We start from the raw sequence: 7849 nt of genomic DNA, 5'->3' as shown, positions 1-7849 counted from the left end.
AGACTGAATGTCATTGGCATTCCACTTTTGTTCCTTGTGTGGGGGTCAAAGTATCCATATTCACCAGATCTGCTTCTGAAAACAGCAATGCCTAAGCCTGACATGATCAGAAGTCCATATTGTACATCTGATGACAAATGGCTCAATGCTTCTTCCAGGCTTGGATAAGTCTGTCCACCTCCAAATGTTCCACACACAGGGAATGGAGTCATGTCCACCTGATATGTTGACCTGCGTGCACTTACCTCATTTGGTAGTTCATCAGTTGCCAAATGGATGCTACGAGGAAATCTTTCTCTAGCCTGTCTGTACACAGCATCGCCTTTATCCAGAACTAGGTCAAGATCTGGTCTGGTAATCATTTCATTCTCGTGGAAAAAAGCCAGAAACACCAAACTGTTGGCCATACACTGACTGTTCCTGTATTTTCCATATTTCAACGAATCCTGACTCCGTGAGGCACAAACATGTGTCACTGATGGATGAAGTTCTACATTAACTCGAGACTGCCGAGCTGAACCACATCCCCTTTTCACCATGTCAGCATACGACACCTGTGATGCACTTTGCTTTGTATCTCCTGCATCATGCTGGAAAGCTGTTTGGGCAGTGTTTCCATGAGATAGTGCTACCACAGAGGATAAACTGTTTTCACTTCTATCGTTTACCTGCTGTCGTTCAAAAGACTCCCCAACACACATATCATCTCTAGCAAGCTGTCTCTGTGCAACATCAGCGTATGGTATATTCTGAAACTGCTGCTTGTTGTTCTCAGAGTCAGTACCTGTCACTTGATTGCTCTGAGACCGTTTCTCCTTCTGCCATCTGAGCTTCTGAGCCTGAGAACGCTGACTCTTTCTCGGCATTGTTGATTAGACTTCTGGACAGGTCAGGCAGGAAACAGCAACTCCAATGGTCCTTGTTGATCTTTTTATCTCAAGCAGATACAACACAAAACTACACCAATGTACATACAATGAATGTATAAGTGTTGAATAGCTAGTCAGTACAAACCTGTGCACAAACCTGAAGTTCAGTCCAAAGTCAGTAGCAGCAGGCAGGAACACGAATTAGGCAGCTCAGATAAGAAATGAGCTTTACTTCAGTCCAATTGAAATTTTGTTCAATAAAAATTTAGCTCAGTTGATTAATTTTGTACTGAGTTCTTAAATGTATACAGATCAAGAATGTAGTTGATCTGTTTCAGAAATTATTTAAAATAGAAAATTATAATCCAATTCTGAAATAGAAGTTTTTTTAAACTTCAGGTCCAAATCAGATTACTCAAAAAGACGTCTTAGAAATATCAAACTTTAAAGTTTTTTTCTTTTTACTGTTTTCAACTTTATGCCAATAGTGATCTATAAATATATTTCGTCAGACAAGACCAGAGCTTTACTTAAGTCCAATTAGAATTGGAGCAATGTAGTTCAGCAGAAAGCAAACTTTGCTTTCAATTTTAAAATTTATACAGATCAAGTTTTTAGTTGACCTGTTTGAGTAATTATTTATTTTCAGCCAATTTTTAAATGGAAGCTTTTCAAACTTATTAAATTATTACTTAACAAGACGTCTTAGGATTGTGAAGCTTCCCAGTTATTTACCGTTACGGTGGAAAGCGGTAGACAGGAAAGACAGAGCAGTGAGAGGGTAGATTCTCTCAGATTCTCAATGATAGTCAGATGAGTTACTGATAAACTCGATAGAAGTATGGTTTCTCAAATATATAGCCACAAAAAATATGCCACAAAATTCATGCCACAAAATTCATGCCACAAAATCAATGCCAATACTGTTCAGAGGTCACAGGACGTAAGATGTGAGGGGAAAAACAGATCTAGTTACTGGTAAACTAGATTAAGAGAGACAGGCAAACATCAATTTGGCAGTAAACTGATGGTTGAAGAAAAAAAGGGAACTCTGGTTACTGGTAAACCAGGCTCTTGAATTCGGAAAAACCAGGCCGCCTTTTGGGATGCTGGTTTTTGAAAAAATTTGTAGGAGAGTTTAGGGATGAGATAGTAAAATGCACAGAAAATGGTTTTCCAGATATGTTGGAAGGAAGAGGAAAGAGAAAAACACAGTTGGAAAATTAAAAAGCTTCGGACAGTGGTTAGAATTGAGTGTCGGTGGAACACCTGCGAGACAAAGAACAGCCAATAGACATCAAAATGAAACATTCTCAACAGAGCAGCTTCTGGGTCATATTCCATCTGAAAAGGTTTAAACTGTGAAGAGATGCATAGCTACTACAAGTGAACTAAGCTCTGTGGTGTGAATTGGGTTGTTGCTGTGTTTTCATGACCTTTATTAAAATAGTTCAATTAATGTAGATTATGATATTCTTACTAAAATAAGATGCATCCCAGCATACCAACAGAGAAATAAAAGAGCCAGCTGCTTTAGCAGAATTTAATGTTGACTTGGACCTTCTTCATCACAGAGCTTAAAGTGAGTGACAGAAAACCTCCTCATGAGTCCAGACAACAACTCAGAGGGTTGTTGCTGTACTGAGTCATGTTTCTTACAGGGTTTTGGGCAACAGGGTCCTCATGTGAGCACAACCAACATATCCTGTTTGGACCCAATTTAAACCAAATGTTTGTAGATATGATTTTATTCAAATTGTCTGTGAGTCAGGTTGGATCAGCTGTGACAGCTCGGCTGATCCAGGTTGGAACATCCACTCACCAGGAAGGCAGGTGTTTGGGTCCACTTCTCTCTGTGAGGGAGAGTAGAAACAGTTTGTTAGTAGCTGACCAGAAAACCTTCGGGAGTCCAGAACACACTTATCTGCTAAGGTTCTTTGTTCTCTGTCCACAAGCTGCTTTGATCTAAACATTTCTGGACTTCTCAGCTCATAACAACCTCTTGGGAGATGAGTGTATGATGTTCAGAACCAGTACCAGGTTCTTTTTTTAAGTGACAACATACATCTGTCTGATTAAAGATGTCTAAGTGAGATCAAATAAGTTATCATCAAATATTCAAATCAGATCCAAATACAAACATTCCTTTCCCAATTAAAGGGTGTTATTTTGTATGTATTCTTTGTTTAGTGTTGACATATTTAAATTCTTTCAACACAATTAAGAGTATTTTTATTTTAAAATTATTTCTATTCTAAAAAAATAAAAATGTTCCATTTAGCTTCTTCAGTTAGTCCTAGTCCCAAAAGATGGATGCTGTCCATCAAAAGCAAGTCAAAGCATAGAAATTCTGACCCCGAATGAATTCAAACATTCTGATGAGGATCAGACACTGATTTTAACATAGACACATGGATGCCATCATATCCAGTTGCTGATCAAATTACTTTCAGCAGCTGTCTTACAGAGGTTTAAAGATGCTAAAGCCTTGCACATTTATCCACGTACAGAACCCTCAGTGTTTTTTTTTTATACAATCACTGAGGTGTTCAGTGACAGCTAACTTTTTTTAATCAAATAAAGCCACACGTTGCTAGTACTCACCTCACTGAGCAGAATTTGGAGGCAATGTCTGGGTACTCTGAAAGGAGAGGAAAAACGGTTGAATTTATATTTGACAGAGGCACATACACAAAACTGACTAACTTAAAAAACAGCAGTCCTATGTTTGCATCATTCTGCTTGGGCTGAGCGTTTGGGCCTTTTTTAATAGTGCATCTGAAATTCTATAGCAATGAAGATAAGAGATGGGAGTGACACTATCAACTTATTTATTTATTTTCTCAGACAAGGTTCTGTCTGAGATGATTTTTTAAAAGACATCGAGTCTGGTTTTAAGATACTTTGACAGAGAAAATTGACAAATTTTAGTCTAATTTTAGTTTAAAAAACACATTAAAGTTTTCCGCATTGCCACTATCTGATCATATTTTCATTCTTTCCAAATAGAGAATGTTGTAATGCAGTTTGCTGATGTGATCTAGAAGCAGTTTATCTTTAAAAATAATGTACTTACCAGCCAAGGGACGTTGGTCAACAGAGGTATGTCTGAGAAAAGACACATAGACAAAGTTATCCAAGGATCCACAGACACCACCAGTACGACACAACACATTGGTAAATGGATACTGTTAACTATTTAGTGTTTCTCTTTGAATATTTACAAGAATTAAAAAAAATGTAAATATTATTAATAAATATGTTCATAAATATTATGACTCTGAGTTGCAAATACATCAATATTATTTAACATATGTATTAGGAGCAGTATGAAATGTCCAGTCTTGCCTTGATTTATTGTTAAAAACATTTGTGTTCGACAGGCTGCTGAACTTTGCAATCTACTTACCAGCCAAAGAACGCTGGTGAGCAGTTTTCTTTCAGTCTGTGAAAAGACACTGTGTGTTATCTCACAATTATTGACTTGATCAGAAAAATACACAAGTTGGAAAGCACATTTCATTGTTAGCTATTTAACTTGGAATATTTACATAAATTAATAAACTCACTACGTAAATCGGGATTACAGATTAATATTCTTTAATTAATGAAATCTATTTTTCTAGCAGTACAGAAAGATGTGAACCCAACTTGACTGCAGAAACAGCGGTCTTTATACTCTTATTGGCTACGATTAACTCCGAGGATTACTGTTGGATTTTCAAATTGAATAGAAGCTGATCGAGAAGACGAAGAGTAGCATGCATGGTTATGAATTATACTAATTGGATACACATTCTTCATTCTGAACAGAATGGTTTTCAGTCAAGCACCCGTCAATATTAGCATATCATGCTAACGCACAGTACCCATCAGAAATAGGATGGCTAGCTGTTTACAACTTCATTATGGCGATGGTTAAATAGCAATTATTAACATCTTTAAGAATGAAACTGTGTTAAATCATTCTTTGTCGATTATGGCAGGCCCAGTTAAAACACTGCTCACCTGCAAGGCACACACCAAGAACAAACCAACCCCTTAACGGTTGACAATCCCAGTTTCACTTCAACTGAAAAGTCTAATTAACGGTTGGAATTTTATACAGTTAGCTGAATAGAAGCTGACCATGAAGACAAATACTAACATACATGGTTATAAATTAAGTTAATTGGAAAAATACTCTCTTCAATCTGAATAGACTGGCTTTCATACGAGTTATACAGCAGCCGTCAATTTTAGCATATGCTAATGATTGTTTGCTATCACAAAAAACTACGTATAGCTGTTTTCAGCCTTATTAAGTTACAGCCACACTTAAGAACCAATTATGTATTAACTCTTTGACAACGAAACCGTCTCTCATTGTTTATAATTTTATTATTACAACAGACCCAATTAAAACACCGCTTACCTGTTGGGCACAAACGAAGAAGGGAGAACGTAACGGCAGAGAACGCCACGTCATGCGTCAGAGACATTCAGGAGCACTCGGATATTTTTTCCACTTCGATTACGACTGTGGATTTTGCATGCTTGTTAAATCAATTCAAGAAAGATTTGGCACCAGTTTTAAGTCTCGTGTGCAACTCGTGTTTTGAAACATACCATTTTCAACCGTATTTATTTTTTATCGCCTTAGAATTAATTCTAACATTCAAAATTATATAATTATTAATTCCCTTCGTTACTTATGACTTACTGTGGATTTTATTGAAAGTTCAAAATGTATTTTTAATTAACACTGCTTCTTTATCACTGTCATAAACAAAATATTAAATAGAAAAATTAAACTTACTGTGGGAGAGGCGGCAGAAGCTTGCCCCGCTCAGCAAATGAAAGTGACGTTCAAAGAACGCCACTTAAAGCCACTCGACTGCGCATGTCCATAAAACCGTGGCAGGTTTACGAGTTCTTGATTGTACTCTTGTTCTGCCACAGACAGAACACCTAACACACTAAAGCAGGACCTCCGGCAATAGCGGGCATTGGAAGAAATTATCCACCCTCAGAGCCATGGTCACATCCATACTGAAAGGTCTTTTTTTTCTTCATCCCGCAGTTAATAAAATTAACGGAGGGCTAGATTAGGATTACACCCAAATTATCGATTTTACTACGGTGGCCCTGAGGTGCAAACCATTTAAGCAAAATTAAAATAATTACATTCAAAATCATATAGACGCCTTACTGTGGCTTTCGTTCAAAGTTCTAAATGTATTAGATTTAAGTCTTATTAAATAACACTGCTTCTTCATCATTGTCATGAACAACATCCATCCATTTTCTTTACAGCCTTGTCCCTTAGCGGGGTCGGGAGGGGTGCTGGTGCCCATCTCCAGCTCACGTTCTGGGCGACAGGCGGGGTACACCCTGGACGGGTCGCCAGTCTGTCGCAGGGCAACACAGAGACACACAACCATGCACACACACTCACACCTAGGGTGTCATCTGGAGAAGCCAATTAAGACAGTCATGTTTTTGGACTGTGGGAGGAAACCCGGAGAAAACCCAGTCATGCACAGGGAGAATATGCAAACTCCATGCAGAAAGACCGGGCCCAGGTATCGAACCCAAAACCTTCTTGCTGCAAGGCAACAGCTCTACCAACTGTCCCTCCATGAACAACATATGAACGTCATTTCTCAATAACGTATAAAAAATAAATACAGGATTATTTTTTTCTTGTCTTGAAATGTTAAATGTACGTTAAATTATGGAATTATGTAAATATATTCTTTGATAAAACACTGTAAAGGCTTATATTCATCATTTTTAATATAAAAATTATCAGAATCATTTTTATCAAATAAAACATTGTGCTCTTTATTCAGAAATGCCCCCCAAAAATGAAATAATCACATCAAAAGTTAGAAACTTTGTCTAGTCATTTCTTTGATTGCCAAATATATTAATGTGTGTGAGAAAAATGTGTCAATAACAGGTATTAATTTAAAATACTTTGTAGAACAGCACTTTATAAAGTTCGGTCCATTCACTTGCATACCTTAGTGGCACATATTCCACATTCAATATGGCGGACGCTGCTTCGTATCGCAACAACGGGCCGGCCCGCGCCATGAGGCGTCTACGTATTAATGTCTATGGTGGCAACCATAGACATAAGAATAGACCCTCATGGACCGCTCTCACCTATTGTCGCTGACGAGATTTAGGGTGCCCATCTTGGAGCGGTCCACCACTCCACTCAGCGTTATGTGTTTAGCAGGCACAATGACGTATGAGCGCATTTAATCGATGAGCTTCAAGAGGTAGTCTTGAAGAATGGCTATGAGAATTCTAAGAATTGCTGAATGACTGCTGCCGAAATGCAAGAAAATGTAGAAAGACTCGTAGGATGATTGCCGCTTCGAGTCATACATTAACAATAATTATGTTGTTTCATTCTTATATCTGCTCTGATGCATCTCTTCTCCACAGCAACATCCAGAAATGTTAATGGTTTTGTCATTTTCAATATGAACCTCTCGCTTGTTTGGGTTGTGATTATCCATTTGAGCAATATTCAGAGGTTTGGATTTCTCTTGCCTTTTTGTCTCTTATGTTATTTATCTACAATCAGGTTTGTAAGTTTACATGTTGTCTTCTGAAAATGACAAAAAGAAAAGCAAAATCAAGAGAACAAATATGAATTAAAATAACAACATGCCTCAGCTTTATCACTAAAGTTTATTTAAAACCTCTTAAGCCCGACTTCGGCTATCTCCGTAAACAACCGCTACACGTGACTTTTTTTTTACTGATTATTTATTTGTATTGTCCGCTATAGAAGGCTTTCATCATTCGAAAACTATCCCGCATACAAGTTTTGCCCAAAATGTTATGGTTTTACGGCTAATTAAAATCAGCTGACGGATTTAAAGGGGCGTGTCCATTTAAATGCCCTGTCGTCAAATACGCGTGTAAAAAGCGAATTTTCTGTCGGCTGACTGACAATGTTCGGTATGACTTGACACAGA

General features: G+C 37.6%; 2 long non-coding RNA genes across 2 annotated transcripts; both read right to left on the bottom strand.

Annotated features, from left to right (window-relative positions):
- Nucleotides 1-2599: 2599 nt before the first annotated feature.
- On the bottom strand, nucleotides 2600-4375 carry LOC106938562 (uncharacterized). The gene is made up of 3 exons (XR_001422647.1): nucleotides 4279-4375; nucleotides 3474-3510; nucleotides 2600-2722 (listed from the first exon to the last, which is right to left on the bottom strand). It is a non-coding gene; the product is annotated as an uncharacterized LOC106938562 (long non-coding RNA).
- A 2509-nt stretch (nucleotides 4376-6884) lies between these two features.
- Nucleotides 6885-7633, bottom strand: LOC106938561 (uncharacterized). The gene is made up of 3 exons (XR_001422646.1): nucleotides 7620-7633; nucleotides 7533-7539; nucleotides 6885-7132 (listed from the first exon to the last, which is right to left on the bottom strand). It is a non-coding gene; the product is annotated as an uncharacterized LOC106938561 (long non-coding RNA).
- Between the last annotated feature and the right edge of the window lie 216 nt (nucleotides 7634-7849).

This window comes from Poecilia latipinna, unplaced genomic scaffold (genome assembly GCF_001443285.1).
Source record: "Poecilia latipinna isolate Pla-1442-1.1 unplaced genomic scaffold, P_latipinna-1.0 Scaffold2626, whole genome shotgun sequence".
NCBI classification, from domain to species: Eukaryota; Metazoa; Chordata; class Actinopteri; order Cyprinodontiformes; family Poeciliidae; genus Poecilia; species Poecilia latipinna.
Note: the sequence above shows the minus strand (reverse complement) of the source record. Positions and strands in the feature narration are given on the sequence as shown.